Here is a 20027-nt window from a genome sequence, read left to right on the forward strand (position 1 = left end):
TTTTCCTTGCTAGAATTGCCAGAACAATTTGAATAGAAGTGGCAAAAACAGATATCCTTGTTTTATTTCCCACCTTAGGGGAAAGCAACTCTGAAAACTGATTCTCTTCTTGCCTCTCCTGGTTTGTTTTTGTTGTTGTTTGCTTGTTTATTTATTTTTTTGACTTCACTACTCTATTATAATGAAGTCTATTTCCCCTGCAACATGGAGCCTCTGATGACACTGCTCAGGTAGATAGGTAAATACATATTTATAAAGAAATAGGCATTGGGAGGCCAAGGCAGGACAGCTTGAGACCAGCTGGGACAATATACTGAGAGCTCATCTCTAAAAAAAAAATTATCCATGCATGATGTGGATGTCTGTAGTCCTAGCTACTTCAGGAGATTGAGGTGGGGGGATTCCTCGAGCCCAGGAGTTCAAGATTGCAGTGAGTTTTGATTGGGCCACTATACTCCAGCCTGAGTCATAGAGAGACCCTGTGTCTAAAAAAAAAAAAAAAAAAACGCTGGGCATGGTGGCTCACACCTGTAATGCCAGAACTTTGAGAGGCTGAGGTGGGCAGATCACTTGAGGTCAGGAGTTCAAAACCAGCCTGGCTAACATGGTGAAACTCCATCTCTAGTAAAAATACACAAATTAGCTGGGGATGGTGTTGCACGCCTGTAGTCCCAGCTACTTGGGAGGCTGAGGAAGGAGAATTGTTTGAACCTGGGAGGTGGAGGTTGCAGTGAGCCGAGATCGCACCACTGACTCCAGCTTGGGCAACAGAGCAAGACTTCGTAAAAAAAAAAAAAAAAAAAAAAAAAAGAAGAAGAAGAATAAAGAAAATAAAAAAATTTAAAAAATAATGAAATGTAGATGTTATATATAATTCCATATTCATATGGGCATGTACACATTCACCCCAGGGTGATCATGGTTTTAGCGGGGCTCTTTTTGACTATCTCTCTCTCTGATTTCTCTGTTAAGATGTTTGCCTCATTTGGTATTACACCCATGTGTTAGGCTTCACTAATTACTGTATTATTTTTGGGAGTGTTCTGGGGCATAAATTGCTCAGCAGTCTGATACAATTAAATTTAGGCAAGGTAGTTCATGAGGCTGATCTTTGAGCAGGTGAGCTCTTCTTAGCTGTCTCCGTTCCTGGCTCTCTCTCTTGCGAACTACCTAGTTGATGGTTTAGTGCAGTGGTCCCCAGCCTTTTTGGCACTAGGGGCTGGTTTCGTAGGAGGCGGAGCTCAGGCTTGCCTGCCACTCACATCCTGCCGTGAGGCCTGGTTCCTAACAGGCAGCAGACGGGTACGGGTACTGGTCTGTGGCCTAGGGGTTGGGGACTCCTGGTTTAGTGTATTGTTCTTTTTTTTTCTTTTCTTTCCCTCTTTTTTTTTTTTTTCTTGAGATGGAGTCTTGCTCTGTAGCCCAGGCTGAAGTGCAATGGTACGATCTCGGCTCACTGCAACCTCTGCCTCCCGGGTTCAAGCGATTCTCCTGCCTCAGCCTCCCGAGTAGCTGAGATTACAGGCACGTGCCACTACGCCCAGCTAATTTTTGCATTTTTAGTAGAGACAAGGTTTCACCATGTTGGCCAGGATGGTCTCAATCTCTTGACCCCGTGATTTGCCCACCTCAGCCTCCCAAAGTGCTGGGATTATAGGCTTGCGCCACTACACCCGGCTAATTTTATACTTTTAGTAGAGACAGGGTTTCACCATGTTGGTCAGGCTGGTCTCGAACTCCTAACCTCAGGTGATCCACCTGCCTCGTCCTCCCAAAGTGCTGAGATTACAGGCGTAAGCCCCCACACCTGGTGTATAACTCTTAATTTACGAGGAGCTTGGCCGGGCGTGGTGGCTCACGTCTGTAATCCCAGCACTTTGGGAGGTTGAGGCGGGCAGATCACGAGGTCAAGAGATTGAGACCATCCTGGCCAACATGGTGAAACCCTGTCTCTACCAAAAATACAAAAATTAGCTAGGTGGGGTGGCACACACCTGTAGTCCCAGCTACTCGGGAGGCTGAGGCAGGAGAATTGCTTGAATCTGGGAGGCAGAGGTTGCAGTGAACCAAGATCACGCCACTCACCCCAGCCAGGGTCACAGAGCGAGACTCCATCTAAAGTAAAATAAAAATAAAAAAAGAGGAGCTTTTGTCCTTCCTTCCTTCCCCCACTTCCTTCCTTTTATTTATTTATTTATTTATTTATTTATTTATTTATTTATTTAGACAGAGTCTTGCTCTGTCGCCCAGGCTGGAATGCAGTGTCACAATCTCAGGTTCCTGCAACTTCTGCCTCCTGGGTTCAAGCAATTCTCCTGCCTCAGCCTCCCCAGAAGCTGGGATTACAGGTATGCGCCATCATGCCAGGCTAATTTTGTATTTTTAGTAGAGATGGGGTTTTTCCATGTTGGTCAGGCTGGTCTCAAACTCCGGACCTCAGGTGATCTGCCGGCCTCGGCCTCCCAAAGTGCTGGGATTACAGGCATGAGCCACTGCACCTGGCTTTTTTTTTTTTTTTTTTTTTAAAGACAGGGTCACCCTGTTGCCCAGGCTGGTCTTGAACTCCTGAGTGCAAGCAATCTACCCGCCTTGGCCTCCCAAAGTGCTGGGATTACAGGTGTGAGCCACCTAGCCTGGCCGGGAACTGTTGGTTTCCAGGGTGCTCTTAAACTTGAATTTCTCCATTTCTTTCTTTTTTCTGGGTTTTTTGTTTTTGTTTTTGTGGTTTTTTGTTTTAGGTTTTTGTTCTGTTTTGTTTTGAGACGGAGTCTCGCTCTGTCACTCAGGCTGGAGTGCAGTGGCATGATCTCGGCTCACTGCAACCTGCCTCCCAGGTTCAAGCAATTCTCCTGCCTCAGCCTCCTGAGTAGCTGGGACGCGCCACCACACCCAGCTGATTTTTGTATTTTTAGTAGAGATGGGGTTTCACCGTTGGCCAGGATGGTCTTGATCTCTTGACCTCGTGATCCACCTGCCTCAGCCTCCCAAAGTGCTGGGATTACAGGCCTGAGCCCCAGGACCCTGCCTTTTTTTTTTTTTTGACGGAGTCTCACTCTGTCGCCAAGGCTGGAGTGCAGTGCCTCGATCTCAGCTCACTGCAACCTCTGCCTCCCGGGTTCAAGTGATTCTCTTGCCTCGGCCTCCTGAGTAGCTGGGACTATAGGTGTGTGCCACCACACCCAGCTAATTTTTGTATTTTTGGTAGAGACAGGGTTTCACCATGTTGGCCAGGCTGGTCTCCAACTCCTGACCTCAAGTGATCTGCCTTGGCCTCCCAAAGTACTGGGATTACAGGCTTGAGCCACGGTGCCAGGCCCTCTTTTTTTCTTTTTTTTTTTTTTGAGATGAGGTCTTGCTCTGTCACCCAGGGAGTGCAGTGGTGCAGGAACAGCTCACTGCAGCCTCAACCTCCCAGACTCAACCAATCCTCCCACCTCAGCCTCCAGAGTAACTGGGATGACATGGACATGCCACCACACTCAGGTATTTTTTGTAGAGACAGGGTCTTGCTATGTTGCCCAGACTGGTCTCAAACTCCTGGACTCAAGCAATCCTCCTGTCTCAGCCCCTCAAAGTGCCAGGATCACAGGTATGAGCCATGGTTCTTGGCCACACACTCTGTTTCAAACAAAGTCAGTTCCTTTGGGAAGAGATTCAGAGCTTACTTTATATTTGTTTATTTAGACAGGATGATAGAGTTCAGATGTGTGTCCCTGCCCAAATCTCATATTGAAATGTAATCCCTTGTGTTGAAGGTGTGGCCTGGTGGGAGATGACTGGATCATAGGGGTACATTTCTCATGAATGGTTTAGCACCATTCCCCTTGGTACTGCCCTTGAGATAATGACTGAATTATCATGAGATCTGGTAGTTTTTTTTTTGTTTGTTTCTTTGTTTGTTTTAGACAGAGTCTTGCTCTGTCACCCAGGCTGGGGTGCAGTGGCACAATCTTGGCTCACTGCAACCTCCGCCTCCTGGGTTCAAGCGTTTCTCCTGTCTCAGCCTCCCAACTAGCTGGGACTACAGGCGCCCGCCATCACGCCCGGCTAAATTTTGTATTTTTAGTAGAGAGGGGGTTTCACCATATTGGTCAGGTTGGTCTCGAACTCCTGATCTCGGGTGATTCACCTGCCTTGGTCTCCAGAAGTGCTGGGATTACGGGTGTGAGCCACCATGCCCGGCCAAGATCTGGTAGTTTAAAAGTGTGTGGGAACTCTTGCCTCTCTCTTGCTCCAGCTCTGGCCCTGTGACCTGCGTGCTTCCCCTTTACCTTCTGCCATGATTGTAAGTGTATTTTTAGTAGAGACAGGGTTTCACCATATTGGTCAGGCTGATCTCAAACTCCTGACTTCAGGTGATCTACCCACACTTGGCCTCCCAAAGTGCTGGGATTATAGGCATGAGCAAAGTTTTGCTTTATAAGTTATCCAGTCTTGGGTATTTCTTTATGGCAATGCAAGAATGGACTAATACACAGGGTCTCACTATGTTGCCCAGGCTAGGTTTTAACTTCTGGGCTCAAGTGATCCTCCCACCTCAGACTTCCTGGTAGCTGGGACTATAGGCATGTGCTATTGCGTCCTTGTGTCTAGCTTCAGAGCATTTTATTATTTTATTTTATTTTATTTTATTTATTTTATTTTAATACGGGGTCTCACTCTGTACCCAGGCTGGAGTGCAGTGGCACAATATCCGCTTGTTGCAATCTCCACCTCCTGGGCTCAAGTGATCCTCTGGTGTCAGCCTGCCTGAGTAGCTGGGATTACAAGTGTGTGTCACTGTGCCCTGCTAATTTTTTGTCTGTGTGTGTGTGTGTGTGTGTGTGTGTGTGTTTGTTTTTTGAGACAGTCTCACTCTGTCTGCCAGGCTGGAGTGCAGTGGCAAAATCTTGGCTCACTGCAAACTCCGTCTCTCAGGTTCAAGTGATTCTTGTGCCTCAGCCTCCCAAGTAGCTGGAATTACAGGCGCATGCCATCACATCCAGCTAATATTTGTGGTATTAGGAGAAATGGGGTTTCACCATGTTGGCCAGGCTGGTTTAGAACTCCTGACCTCAAATGATCTGCCTATCTCAGCCTCTCAAACTGCTGGGATGACTGTCATGAGCCACTGTGCCTAGCCAATTCTTTGAATTTTTTTGTAGAGATGGGGTTTCCCCAGGCTGGTCTCAAACTCTTGGGCTCCCAGCCTGCCTTGGCCTCCCACAGTGCTGAGAATACAGGCATGAGCCACTGCACCTGGCCTTGTCTTTTATTTATATTCATTTATTTATTTGTTTTTAGAAATGGAAGTCTTGGTATGTGCTCAGGCTGGTCTGGAATTCCTGGTCTCAAGCAATCCTCTAGTCTCAGCCTCACCTCCTGAGTCCCTGGGATTACAGGCGTGAGCCACAGTGCCCAGTCACAGCTTTCTTATTTAATTGGCTGCTTCTCCCCCTGGATATCTGTGACCCACGTGTCAAGTAGCTGGGTGGATGTGGTAGCCTTGGTCTTCTTGGCTTCCTTCTCCTGGAGTGAACCTCTGCCCTGCCAGTGAGCTGGGTAAGGGTCGTCAGAACTTTATATTCTTCACCTGCTGTGCTTGTGGTAGAGCCTCTATCTTACAGGTCAAGAGAGTCCCTCACGTCTTGGCCACACGAAACAAGAATTTCGCCTCTTCACCTTGGAGGTGGAGACAGAAATGATACTATCCTGCTCCTCCTGGTGAAGTACAGTAGCCCTTGATTGGGAGCTAAGGGGAGAGGGAGCCATATTTTCTTTTTATTTTCTCCTTCTTTTGTCTTTTCTTTTCTTTTTTTTCTTTTTTTTTTTGAGACAGAGTCTCACTCTATTACCCAGGCTGGAGTGCAGTGGTGCCATCTCGGCTCACTGCAGCCTCTGCCTCCCAGGTTCAAGTGATTCTCCTGCCACCGGAGCAGCTGGGACTACAGGCGCATGCTACCACACCTGGCTAATTTTTGTTTTGTATTTTTAGTACAGATGGGGTTTCAGCATGTTGGTCAGGTTAGTCTAGAACTCCTGACCTCAAATGATCCGCCCACTTTGGCCTCCCAAAGTGCTGGGATTACAGGCATGAGCCACTGTATCAGGTGGGAGACCTACTTTCTTGGCCGCAGCTGCCCAGGGTAGAGCTTGTGTCAAGCTGAGTTGGGGCAGGGGAGGGAGGGAGCGAGACGTGGTTCAAATGCCATAGACTCTTGCTGTTCTTCGCAAGTTCTAGTAGCTTTTCTTTTTCTTTTCTTTCTTTCTTTTTTTTTTTTTTGAGATGGAGTCTTGCTCTGTCGCCCAGGCTGGAATGAAGTGGCGCAATCTTGGCTCACTGCAAGCTCTGCCTCCTGGGTTCATGCCATTCTCCTGCCTCAGCCTCCCAAGTAGCTGGCACTACAGGTGCCTACCATCATGCCCAGCTAATTTTTTTTGTATTTTTAGTAGAGACGGGGTTTCATCATGTTAGCCAGGATGGTGTCGATCTCCTGACCTCGTGATCTGCCCGCCTTGGCCTCCCAAAGTGCTGGTATTACAGGCGTGAGCCACCGCACCTGGCCAGCTTTTCTTGAATAAAGAAAAGAGAGCGATGAGACAGAGAAGCAAATTCCAGCCCAGCTTCAGAGCAGGAAAAGCGAGGAAGCAGGGACAGAGGGGACGCTGGGGGAGTCCAAGGTGGATTTTAGCGGTACCCATCCCCTTCGCCATCCCACATCAGAAATTCCATGTCTCCTCCAGAGCCCAGGGTCAATTTTCCCTTCTGAGGAAAGCCTCCTGATTGCTGGGATCGCACACTGCTCAGTTTTTTGTTTATACCTTTCTCTAATTTTTTTTGAGACAGGGTCTTGCTCTGTCACCCAGGCTGGAGTACAGTGGTGTGATCACAGCTCACTGGAGCCTAAAACTCGTGGGCTCAAGAGATCCTCCTGCTTCAGCCTGCCCAGTTTCTGCCTGACTAAGGTAAAAAAAAAATTTTTTTTTGTAGTGACAGGGTCTCACTATGTTGTCCAGGCTGGTCTGGAATTCCTGGCTTCAGGTGATCTTCCTGCCTTAGCCTCCCAAAGTGCTGGGATTATAGACATGAGCCACCATGCCCGGACACACTTTTCTCTTAACTTTACTACTCTGTCCTCTGTGACAGGTAGCTCCTTCCTCTGTACACCTCACCCCAAATCTGAAAACTCTTGGAAGGAGCAGTGCCTCACACACACCACAGCCATTCTGGCGCCAGATTGGAGCAGCTGCACATTTATAAATGCCTGCCCATTGCCTGATCTCGGGGTGCCACTGAGGACGAGGGGCCTGTGCACAGCACGCGTGTGATGTGCACTTCTGGGTCACAAGAGTCCTGGGGAGACTCCAGAGGGAAAACCACCCATAGGCACTGTGCTATGACCACACCCATTGAGAACAGGACAGTTGTGACTCAGTCACCAGGGAGAACGCTGGCCAGAGATGAGAGATTCTGAGGCTGATTTTCTTTCCCTGACCTGATGAGCCAGAGCTCGGGTCACAGCACCATCTCCCGGGGCCAGTTGAGGGAGCTCCACCTGCAGAGGCCCAGAGCCTTGGGCTGGAAGGCTGCCACTTGCAGGGGCTTCTATTAAGAAGGAGACCACTACTACTCCTGCTGCCCTCCTGCCCCGACCTTGCCTAGTTCACAAGACAGGAGGAAAGAGAGAAAGCAAATAGTTAAAAACAACAACAACGACAACAAAAAGAAGATAAATAGCCAGACAACCTTGGCACCACCACGCGGCCCTAAAAGTTAAAAAGTTATAATAATAAGAGTTAAAAAAGAGTAATAATAATAACATCAATCCCTGACCTAAACTACTTGTATTATCTGTAAATTCTAGACACTGTATGAAAAAAGCATTGTAAAACTTTTTGTTCTGTTAGCTGATGCATGTAGCCCCCAGTCACGTTTGCCATGCTTGCTCGATTTATCATGACCCTTTCACACGGACCCCTTAAAGCTGTAAGCCTTTAAAAAGGCCAAGAATTTCTTTTTTGGAGAGCTCGGCTCTTAAGACGCGAGTCTGCCGAGGCTCCCAGCCAAATAAAAAACCTCTTCCTTCTTTAATCCGGTGACTGAGGAGTTTTGTCTGCGGCTCGTCCTGCTACACTATTAGGGACACAGAAGGCCAAACACCAATAAACTGCCCTCTGCTTGCTGCCATTAGGGTCAGCAGAATCAGTGCTGCCGGGACCACCTCGGCCTGACGCACTGTGGACAGTGCCCTGCTCACGGTACTGGGAAGATACCAACATTTGTGAAATATGAGGCATGTTGTTTTCTACACATTTGGGGGAAAATGGCAACTGGAAAAATGACATAATAGGCCGGGCGTGGTGGCTCACGCCTGTAATCCCAGTACTTTGGAGGCCAAGAAGGGCGCGTTGCTTGAGCCCAGGGTTTGAGACCAGCCTGGGCAATATCTCGGAATCCTGTCTCTAGAAAGAATACAAAAATTAGTTGGACAGTGGTGCCTGCCTGTGGTCCTAGCTACTTAGAAGGCTGAGGCGGGAGGATCGCTTGAGCCTGGGAGGTGGAGGTTGCAGTGAACTGAGATCCCACCACTGCACTCCAGCCTGGGGGACAGAGCCAGACCCTGTCTAAAAAAAAAAAAAAAAAAGTAGCAGAGGGTGGAGCTGGACAGACCTGCTGTCCTGTGTTGGTTCTTATTACTGGTATTATTACCAGTGCCCACCTGCTGATTCGGACTCTTAGCGACGCCTCCAAAGCACTGTTCTGAGGGTGAAATGAGATAGGGGACAAGGTGCCACCAACTGGAAAAGGTGAACTCAACACCATCTGGCACCCGCCAGAGCTTCCTACACCGGGAGTGCGTCAGAACCACCCCAGGGTGTGAAAGCGGACACTGTCAACACTGTCTTAGGATTCTAAATTATTCACTATTTACAGGAGCACAGAAATAAACTAGAATGAGATGTGTTAATTTTCTGTGTTAATTATCACAGACCTCACTCTATCACCTGGCGGTTCCGCAGGTCGGAGCCGGGTATGCGCTCCTCCTGAGATGGGCTCACGGGCCTGGCAGGCCCAGGACAAGGGGTGGGGGTAGGAGAAGGGAGGGCTGGGGCAAAGCAGCCTTTCCCTGGCCTCGCCCGGGCGCACCACGCCTGGCGACCCACCCCGCCACCGTCTCCATGGTGACGGTAAACAAGCCTCGTCCTTCGTCTAGCCAGCGCCCCAGTCTCTGGTGGAAACCAGGGAGATGGAACCCCGGGGTGAGGCACAGGCCCTGGGTGGTGGTGGAGGGGGAGGTGGGCGGAGGGCCGGGCAGGGTACAGGCGGCCTGGGCCCAGCGCAGCAAGCACTGGGGGAACGGGGCGGGGTGGGGTGGGGGGGCCGAGCTTAGCCTGGCGAAAGGGAGGTGGCAGGGCCGGACCAGCCTGGGCCTCTATTGCTCTCACCGCCTGCACCCCCTCAACCCCAGGCGCTGCAGCACTCCGCCGGCCCAGCCCCAGGACTCCACCCTGCGCAGCACCCCAGCGCTTGGCAGCCCGCACACGTTGTCCCGGACACCCTCTGCTGTCTTGCCTCAGCCACTCTCCCAAGGCATCTTCTTTCCCGACTCTCTGCACACTCGGTCTTGGTTTCTCCTGAGAGCAGCCATCAGGAGGGCTCCTACTCGCCGGCTGCATCCTCTGCCCACCTTCCTGCCTCTGGCTCCGGCCCAGCCCAGCGTCCAGTGCGCCACGCGATGAGCCCCTAGCGCCCGCGTCCGCACAGCCTCCCTCCCTCCCTACCCTCCACTCCATCAGGTCTCCCCAGTCTCCTCACTCCAGGACGTCCTTCCTGCGCTTCTCCCCTTGGCCTTCTCCACGGAGACCGTACACTCCGCATGGAAATACGCTGCTTTGTTCTCTTTCTCTTTTTTAATTTTTAGTTTTTAAAAGATTTAAAGGCCGGGAACTGTGGCTCACACCTGTAATCCCAGAACAATTGGAGGCCAAGGGGGTCGAATCGCTTGAGGTCAGGAGTTCGAGATCAGCCTGGCCAACATGGTGAAACCCCGTCTCTACTAAAAATACAAAAATTAGCCAGGTTTCGTGGCGGACGCCTGCAATCCCAGCTACTCAGGAGGCCGAGGCAGGAGAATCTCTTGAACCTGGAAGGCGGAGGTTGCAGTGAGCTGAGATCCTACCACTGCACCGGGATTATCAGGGTTGGAACTTTTCTCTAAAACATCCACTCCGATTGGTGACCTCATCCCTTCTTCCTGAAGGCACACGTTTCCCAAATGCTCCTCATATTAAAAAAAAAAGGAAAGAAAGAAAGAAAGAAAGAAAGAAAGAAAGAAAGAAAGGAAGGAAGGAAGGAAGGAAGGAAGGAAGGAAGGAAGGAAAGAAAGAAGGAGGAAAAAAAAGATTTAAAAAGCGAGGGTTAGATGCCAGAAGTAGGTGGGAGCACCTTAACCCTCTGTGTGTTGTCAGGCCCGAGGGCCTCTTCCATCCCTGTCGAGGGGAATGCCAACCTTCTTTCCCTTCACACAGCACAGTTTTCTCCTAAAACCCTCTCTTGACCCCATTTCCACTTGGAGCGACCACCTCACTGCTTTGTGCCCCTTAACAGCAAAGTCATGCCGTGTTGTCCACCTTCATTGTTTCCACTTTCTCACCTCCCCCACCAAGGCACTCTCCCTCTTTCCCCTCCAACTCCACCTGCCTTTTCTGCCTGACCATATCATGGCTGATCATTTCTTTCTGAAATTTTTGTTTGTTTGTTTGTTTGTTTTTTGAGATGAAGTCTTGCTCTGTTGTCCAGGCTGGAGTGCGGTGGCACTATCTCAGTTCATTGCAACCTCCGCCTCCCAGGTACAAGCGATTCTCCTGCCTCAACCTCCTGAGTAGCTGGGATTATAGCCATGTGCCACCATGCCCGGCTGATTTTTTTTTTTTTTTTTTGAGACAGAGTCTGCACTTCCGCCAGGCTGGAGTGCAGTGGCCCGATCCCGGCTCCCTCCTCCCCCGACTCCCTGGTTCAAGGGATTCTCACACCTCAGCCTCTCAAGTAGCTGGGATTACAGGCACACGCCACCACACCCAGCTTATTTTTTGTATTTTTAGTAGAGACAGGGTTTCACCATGTTGGCCAAGATGGTCTCAATCTTCTGACCTCGTGATCCGCCCATCTCGGCCTCCCAAAGTGCTGGTATTACAGGTGTGAGCCACTGCACCCGGCCTATGCCTGGCTAATTTTTGTATTTTTAGTAGAGATGGGATTTCACTATGTTGGCCAGGCTGGTCTGGAACTCCTGACCTCAAGTGATTCACCCACCTTGGCCTCCCAAAGTGCTGAAATTACAAGCATGAGCCACTGCCGTTGCCCTGAAATATTTTTTTCTTGGCCTCCAGCACCTCTGTCCCATGGTTCTCTTACCTCGCTGCCCAGCCCTTGGTCCTCACTAGTTCCTCGTCACTGTCCCAATCTTTTAATGTTGAAACGCTCCCTGGGACTGTCAGGGTTGGCACTTTTCTCTAAAACTTCCACTGACATTGGTGACCTCATCCCTTATTCCTGAAGACACACAGTTCCCAAATGCTCCTCATATCCTGGGCCTCTCTCCTCAACCCCAGGCTCTAATGCATTTGTTCCTCCAGCGTCTCCACCTGGACATCTCCTAGACACCTTGAGCTGAATGTGCAGCCACTGATCTCCTTCAAACCAGTCATCCCATTCGCCTAACCAGGATTCTTGCGAACGCCTCATTTCTCACACCGAGCACAGCACCCACAAGCAAATCCTTCCCATCAAGGCTGCAGGTACTTCCAGAAATAGGCCATGGTCACCACATCCCCCACTATGGCCTTAGCAATGAGTCACAGTCCGTGCTTCCTGCATTCCCACCGGTTCCTGCCGTAGCCTCCTGACTGGATATCCTGTGTGTGCACTTGCTTTCCTTGTTCAGTTGTCAGCTAAGTCCGCAGCAGCTCAATCATCCCCAGCCATGTCCCTTCTCAGCTGCAAACCTTCTGAGGGTGCCAACTTGCCTCAGAATCCAACCCGGAGTCTGCACAGTATTTCCCGTGACCCTGTGTGAAGTTCGTTGTCACCTCTCTGCCTTCACTTCCTCTTCCTCTCGCCTTTGCCCACTCTGTTCCAGCTGCACTTGCTTTTCCAGCCATAGCACCAGGCACCAGGAGCACCAGACCTCTCCTGCCTGTAGAGTGTCGACAATGGTTCCCACGCTTGATAGCTCAGCACCTTCACACCTTCCTCTAATATTGCCTGTGAGACCTTCCCTAACTATCCTGTTTTAGAATGGAATTCTGCCACACTCCTCTTCCTTCCCGCCTAATTCTACCAGTAGCATTTTCACCGCCCCACACAACGCCCCAGGCCAGCCTCTCCCGTGGCCAGGGCTCCTGTCTACTGCCTCCTACCCCAGCACTTTGAAACACTCTAATCATAGGCTGGGCGCGGTGGCTCACACCTGTAATCCTAGTACTTTGCGGGGCAGAGGCAGGCGGATTGCCTGAGCTCAGGAGTTTGAGATCAACCTGGGCAACATGGCGAAACCCCGTCTCTACTAAAAATACAAAAAATTAGCTGGGCATGGTGGTGGGTGCCTGTAAATCCCAGCTACTCAGGAGGCTGAGGCAGGAGAATCACTTGAACCTGGGAGGGGGAGGTTGCAGTGAGCCGAGATCATGCCACTGCACTGTAGCCTGAGTGACAGAGCAAGACTCTGTCTCAAAAAAACTACAGCAGCAGCAACAACAACAACAACAACAACAACAACAAAATCACTCTAATCATTTCTACTCCAAAGTCCTTCCTCTCTCCCTGACCCTCCCCTACCCCACCTTGACCGAATTTCCCATCTTATTTCTCCGTGGGGCTCCTCATTCCCTTGGCTTTCTTCCTGTCTCTGTGACTCTCCTGCATACACACACAGCCCCTCCAGAGCCCATTGTCCTCCCCTACCCCACCAGCATGGACTCTTCTCCCCACTTCTATAACAAGCCCTGTCAGACATTGCCAGCCCCTCAGGCTACCATATGCATTCTTCTTTCCTTCTTGACATATTTCCGTCCTGAGTGTCTGTTCCCAGCATGCATCTCCCCTTCTGTCCTCTTGCAGCAGTGTGGTTCCCAGCCCGGGCATCCCTGTGGGCCGTTTTGTCAAGGCTGCTCCTTGGTGCTCCTCGTTCCTGACCTCCTGGCCACCTCAACGTGGGCAGTGTGGACTGGTGGTTAGGGAGGTGGTTCTGGCGCCAACTCGGGTGCAGGTCCTGACTCTACTGCTGCGTGGCTGCATGGCTTTGGGCCAGTCTCCTCCTCCTGGAGAGTCACATTCCCTTCCTGACAGTTGGAGATAAGGCCAGTGCCTCCCCGCTGGACAGCCCTCAGGGCAGGGCGCCCTGGACACACTACCCAGGAAGCCCTGCAGGTCCCCTCCACATGGCCCTGCCTCGGACCTCAGCTAGCTGGCACTTGGCCTCACAGTCTTTTCTGCCTCTTATGTGCCTGTGTCGGTCTCCTGACACTCCTAGAGGTTGGAGCTGTTTTTTGTCCCCGCTGGTTCAGTCAAAGCTCAGGGAATGCAGAATTATCCCCTCTTAACATCCATTATGTTAGATGGAATTTTCTCAAGCACTGCTCTAGCCACGTCTGGTCCCCACCAGAAAACCTCCCCCATGGCCTCCTCTTTCCCCCATCAGCTCCAGCCACAGCATCCCTCTGACCCCTCCCTGTCTCATCCACCCCGCCTCCCACCCGTGCAACAGTTCAAACCCACCATGTGCTCGGTCGGCTTCACCCTTTGTTCTCTCTACACTGGGTGCTGTCTGCCCGGCTGGCCCCATGGGATTTGGAACTGCTGGCACATCCAAAGCAATACACAATTTAGGAGCTGCTCGGGGTTAGGCACAGAGGAGTCGTGCTCAGAGGGACTTTCTAAGGCCTCTGGTGCTCTATTCCCACAGGCAAGATCCTCTCAGGACTGATGCACTCGGTCCCACAGCCACTGGGAAGAGTGGCTACTGGTGGCTCTCAGCTGAGTCCCTTGCAGGAATTGCCCTCGGCCCACGGTCATGTCCCTCCTTTTGCTAACTTAGCACCTCCAGTGGCCTGGAAGGGCAGAGTTCCCTTGTCTCAAGGAAGGATGTCCCTGACCAGCCATCACAGCATCAGAGCTCCCCCAAGAATCGGGCGAGGCCTCCGTTGCGGCATCCTGTCTCCTTCATTCTACCATGGGGGCGGCTCCTGCCTGCACAGCACCAGCTTGAGTTTTCCAGAGATCCTGACCTGGGGGCTTGGTTCCAGGGTGGGTGGAGGAAGCAGGCTCCACATGGGATGTTCGAGCTGCTTCACATCACTGCTGGTGCCAACCCTGGTGGTAGGTGGCAGGTTGATGCCCCTGGCACACTGAAGTAGGCGAAATTGTTAGAACCTCCACAGTTGGTGAATTAGAATGGGAAAACATGCACTGGGGATGCCATAGCTCAGTTTTCTGAGAGGTCCTGGGGATGGACGTCAATAAAGCCTGGAGTTGGATGGGTGCTGCTGAGACCATCAGTTAGAGAACGACAGTGAAAGGCTAAGCGTGATTCACCACCAACCACACCACAGCACAGTGTTGGCCATGGGGCCTTCAGGCTGCAGCTAAAAAGACTATTTCCTGTTGCTGGAGGGCTAAAAATGCTGAGAATTGAGCCCAGGGCATAATTAGAGAAAATTGTGAACTCTCAGTCCTGGTCAGTTTAGCTCCCTCTGTGGGGACAGAGGCTCCCTGAAGTTTGGAATGGGGTCATCTGAACGGAAGCACCCAGGTGCCCAGCTGCCACTGACTTGCAAGGCACTGGCCACCCTCAGGGCCAGCCACCTGCTCCTGGTCACACCTGCACTTGAGACTACACTTGGCTGGGAAGGCACTGGGCTTGGTAAGAAAGGGCAGGGACCAAATTCTAAAGAAGCTGCAGGACTTGGTCAAGGTGACTGGGAAGAGCGAGTGAGAGAGGGAGGTGTGCATGTGCACCTGTGTGTGGGGCAGGCCCGAGGGTCCTGGGACAAGGTGGGGAGGGGGTAGAACATAAAGTTGAATAAGGTAGAGTTTATTTTTATTTATTTATTTATTTATTTGGGACAGCATCTTGCTCTGTTGTCCAGGCTGGAGTGCAGTGGTGCGATCATGGCTCACTGCAACCTTGACTTTAAAGCAGTCCTTCCACCTCAGCCTCCTGAGTTGCTGGGGCTACAGTCATGTACCAGCATCATGGGCTAACTTTTTCTATTTTTTGTAGAGATGTGGGTCTCACTATGTTGCCCAGGCTGGTGTGAGAACACTATCCTAAGATACAGGATATAACATCCTAGAAAGAGCCCAGGAGGTGGGGCCAACATGCTGCCTCTGTAGCCCCTGGAGGCTTGGAGAAAGCATGGCCCTCTCTAAGCAGAGGTGCCAACATTGCCATGGCAGCCGGGGACATCTGACCTTCCCAGAACTGTGGAGGTGGCGAATTGAGCAGGTTATTCCTGTGGCCGAGGAGAACAGTCCACAAAGTCATTGCTTAATCTACACAACCAAAAGAAATCCAAGATGGGAGATGGAGGCTGAGGGCAGCCACCCCAGTGAAAAGCTTCAGACCAGAGCCCAATGCCTGAAGGAGAGGCTGGGTTTCCAGAAGGAACAACTCCTTCACGGCAGTGAGTAAGTGGTCGTGATTCCTCAATTCTTCCCCCACAGCACTTATGACTATTTACTAGAGTTGCCACATACTAGGTAAAGAGGAATTTAAACATTTCAGGGGCCGGTAGACACAGAATCCATCTTGGCATTGATACCCAGGGACCCAAAGCCTTATTGTGGTCCTCTGTTAGTGTTGGGGCTATATGAGAGTTAGGCAATAGAGTTTTGACCCAGGCCCAACTCACTGTAGGTCCACTGCATTCAGGAATCCACCCAGAGGTCCCTTTTCCAGGTTCTATGCATGATTGAATAGACACATCTGGTGTTTTGAGAGCACTCACATTTCTTTCTTTCTTTTCTTTTTTTTTTTTTAAGACGGAGTTTCACACTTGTTGTCTAGGCTGGAGTGCAAAGGCACGATCTTGGCTCACCGCAACCTCCACCTCCCAGGTTCAAGTGAGCTCTGTCACCTAGGCTAGAGCGCAGTGGCATGATCATAGCATACCGCAACCTCCACCTCCTGAGCTCAAGAAATTCTCCCACCTCAGCCACCCGAGTAGCTGGGACTACAGGCATGCACCACCATATCCGGCTAATGTAAATGATTTTGTCCACAGATGGGGGTCTCTCTGTGTTGCCCAGGCTGGTCTCGAATTCCTGGGCTCAAGGGGTCCTCTTGCCTCAGGCTACCAAAGTGCTGGGATTATAGGTGACAGTCACCGCATTCGGCCAAAATGGAAAGAATACATACATATGTATGTGTGTGTATATATGTATGTGTGTGTGTGTATATATATACCTGTGAAATAATCATCACAATAAAAAAATGACTACATCCATCACTGAAAACTTTCCTTATGCCCTTCTGTGATCCTTTTCTCCCTCCCCCAAGGCTCCCTTGGAGAGGCAAAGCAACGCCACAGGCAAGCACTGATCTGCTTTGTTTGATTTGTTTGTGATTTCCAGAATTTTATATAGATGGAATCATACAATGTATACTCCTTTGTCTGGCTTCTTTCCATTAGTGTAATTATTTTGAGATAAGTAGTGATGTGAATATCAATAGTTTATTCTTTTTTTTTTTTTTCTTTTTTAGACAGGGTCTTGCTCTGTCACCCAGGTTGGAGTGCAGTGCAGTTCATTCTTTTAAAATTGCTAAACAGTATTGCGTAGTATGGACGAGCCATAATTTGTGCATTCTTCTGTTTTTTGATTTTTGTTCCCGAGATGGGGTCTTGCTCTGTTGCCCAGGCTGGAGTGCAGTGGCTCTATCTCAGCTCACTGCAACCTCCACCTCCTGGATTTAAGCGATTCTCCTGCCTCAGCCTCCCGTGTAGCTGGGATTACAGGTGTGTGCCATCACGTGCGGCTAATTTTTGTATTTTTAGTAGAGGAGGAGTTTCACCATGTTGGCCAGGCTGGTCTTGAACTCCTGGCCTCATGATCCGCCCACCTCAGCCTCCCAAAGTGCTGAGATTACAGGCGTGAGCCACCGTGCCTGGCCGCATTCTTCTGTTGATGGACACTTGGGTTGTTTCCAGTTTCTAACTATTACGAACAAAGTGTCTATACATATTACTGGGCAGGTCTTGTGTGTACATATGTTTTCATGAAACCTGGGTAAATCCTTATGAGTGAAGTGACTGAGTCATATGGCAGGTTTAACTTTTTTCTTTTTAGAATCAGGGACTCGCCAACTGGGCGCGTGGCTCATGCCTGTAATCCCAGCACTTTGGGAGGCCAAGGCGGGCGGACCACCTGAGGTCAGAAGTTCAAGACCAGCCTGCCAACATGGTGAAATCCCATCTCTACTAAAATACAAAAATTAGCATGGTGTGGTGGCATGCGCCTGTAATCCTAGTTATTTGGGAGCCTGAGGCAGGAGGATCACTTGAACCTGGGAGGTGGAGGTTGCAGTGAGTGGAGATTGTGCCACTGCACTCTAGCCTGGGTGACAGATCTAGGTAGACTCTGGCTCCAAAAAACAAAAAAACCGAGTCTCACCATGTTGCCCAGGCTGGTCTCTAACTCCTGAGCTAAAGTCATCCACCCGCCTCCACCTCCCAAAGTATTAGGATTACAGGTGTGAGCCACCATCCCTGGCTGTATGCTTAACTTCATAAGAACTTGCCAAACTGTCTTCCAAAGTGGTTGTGCCATTTCACATTCCCACCAACAGCGCACGAATGTCCCAGTTTCCTGACACCCTCACTACCACTTGCCATGGTGATACATCTTTGGTTGTAGCCATCCTAGTGGGTGTGTCACGGTGTCTCTTCGTGGTTTCAATGAGTGTTTCCCTAATGACTAATGATGTTGAGCATCTTTTTCTGTGCTTATTTGCCATCAGTTTACCTTCTTTGCTGAGGTGATTATCCAAATATTTTACCCATTTTATTTATTTATTTATTTTTGAGACGGAGTCTTACTCTGTCGCCCAGGCTGCAGTGCATTGTCGTGATCTCAGCTCACTGCAACCTCTGCCTCCCGAGTTCAAGCGGTTCTCCTGCCTCACCCTCCCAAGTAGCTGGGCTCATAGGCACGTGCCACCACACCCGGCTAATTTTTGTATTTTTAGTAGAGATGGGGTTTCACCATGTTGGTCAGGCTGGTCTCGAACTCCTGACCTTGTGATCCACCTGACTTGGCCTCCCAAAGTGCTGGGATCACAGGCGTGAGCTACTGCTCCTGGGCTACTCATTTTTTTTAAAAAAACAGAAACAAAAATACTACAGTGCAAGTGGCTGTTCACAGCCTTCCCTTTCCTTTGTGTCCTGAGGAGGTACGAATGTTTGGCTGCTCCTTATGGGGCCTTTGCTGTGGGAGTGGGCAGAGATGGGAAGAGCCCAGGCTGATCCATGTTAGAACAGACATGGGAGTGCTTGTGGGAAATCCAGCAGTCCTGTTGGAGGGGATGGGAGGGGAGAGGAAGAGAAGGTTGGAAGCTTACGGGGAGAGACGGATGGGGAGAGAGGAGGAGATACTGGAGGATCTGCTTTAAGGCGCAGCTTTGGTCGTTGGTGGGAAGGATGGCATCAGGAGGTTTTGCTTTGCATCCTGAGGTGGGAGCCTTCTCTCCACAGTTCTCCCAAGAAAACCTGAAGCAAAGCTCTCCATGACTGCTCAGGGTCTTGGACCTGCATTATTTTTGCCTATGTCACTACACTGAGATGAGGTGGAGAAGGGTGGGGGTGGTTTTATCTGGGTGTTACATAAACACTGAGCAGTTGTAGCTTTATTCTTCAATGCTGGCCTTCATGGATCACTGCCTGAGATAGCAACAGAAGTGCAGCGGTGGAGAGGAGTGGGCGGAGAAGCATTTTAAAAATAATATATGTTAAGAATTTTAAAAATTGGGCAGGGTGCGGTGGCTCATGCCTGTAATCCCAGCACTTTGGTAGGCCAAGGTGGGTGGATCACTTGAGGTCAGGAGTTCAAGACCAACCTGGCCAACATGGTAAAACCCTGTCTCTACTAAAAATACAAAAATTAGCTGGATGTGGTGGTGCATACTTGTAATCCCAGCTACGTGGGAAGCTGAGACAGAAGAATCGCTTGAACCTGGGAGGCGGAGGTTGCAGTAAGCTGAGATAAGGCTATTGCGCTCCAGCCTGGGTGACAGAGTGAGACTCTATCTCAAAATACAAAAAAAAAAAAAAAAAAAGTTTAAATTGTGAAATGATTAGAGACCCACGGGAAGTTGCAAAAAAAAAAAAAAAAAAAAAAAAAAGTTCAAGGAAGTTTCACATACATTTCACCCAGTTTCCCCCAATGATAAACATCTTTTCTAACTATGGTTCAATATCAAAGCCAGGACGTTGATGTTGATATAGTCCTCGAGCTTGTTTGTACTTCATCAGTGTCACATGCATTCACTTGTGTGTGTTGTATGTATGCGTGTGAATAGTTCAATGCAATTTTATCACATGTGTAGGTTCGTGTAAGCAGCACCACAATCAAGGTACAGAACAATTATCACCACAGAAGTCCCTCATGCTAACCCTTTACCTATGTCTTCCCCCTTTCCTCTGCCCCTAAACCCTGGCAACTGCTAATCTGATTTCCATCTGTCTACTTTGTCATTTCAAAAATGTTATATAAATGAAATCACACAGTATATGGCCTTTTGAACTGGCTTTTTTTCACTGAGCATAATTTGCTTGAGATCCATCCAAGTTGTTGAATGTATCAATTGTCGGTTCCTTTTTATTGCTGAGTAGTATTCCATGGTATGGGGGTGTCAGAGTTTCTTTAACCATTCACCCACTGAAGAGCATTTGTGTTTTTCCCAGTTTTTGGCGATTGTGAATAATGCTGCTGTGGACATTTGTGACCAGGTGTTTGTGTGAATAGTTTTCATTTCTCTGTGATAAATGTGAAT

At 49.8% G+C, this 20027-nt stretch overlaps 1 non-coding gene across 1 annotated transcript; it reads right to left on the reverse strand.

Annotated features, from left to right (window-relative positions):
- Positions 1 to 10387: 10387 nt before the first annotated feature.
- Positions 10388 to 10512, reverse strand: LOC111531352. The gene has a single exon (XR_002728234.1). It is a non-coding gene; the product is annotated as a U6atac minor spliceosomal RNA (small nuclear RNA).
- Between the last annotated feature and the right edge of the window lie 9515 nt (positions 10513 to 20027).

Source organism: Piliocolobus tephrosceles, chromosome 9 (assembly GCF_002776525.5).
Source record: "Piliocolobus tephrosceles isolate RC106 chromosome 9, ASM277652v3, whole genome shotgun sequence".
Taxonomy (NCBI): domain Eukaryota; kingdom Metazoa; phylum Chordata; class Mammalia; order Primates; family Cercopithecidae; genus Piliocolobus; species Piliocolobus tephrosceles.